Below are 211 nucleotides of genomic sequence, written 5' to 3'. Positions count from 1 at the left end.
AGCTAATAACGCCTTACAATTATTATGAAAAATAGTTTTGACTTTGTATAACCCTGAAAGAGTCTCAGGGGCCCCCAGGAGTCCCCAGACGCTGCCCTAGACACGTGCTTAAGTACTTGGAGGGACAGGGCCGGGGAGGGGAGGGAGACGCACGCCTGGTCCCCGGGGCGCTGTGTGCTGGGGGAGGCCAGTCAAGGGCCCTCCTGCAAGG

Source organism: Propithecus coquereli, unplaced genomic scaffold (genome assembly GCF_000956105.1).
Source record: "Propithecus coquereli isolate 6110/MARCELLA unplaced genomic scaffold, Pcoq_1.0 Scaffold148, whole genome shotgun sequence".
Lineage (NCBI taxonomy): Eukaryota > Metazoa > Chordata > Mammalia > Primates > Indriidae > Propithecus > Propithecus coquereli.
This window is presented reverse-complemented; position numbering follows the sequence as displayed.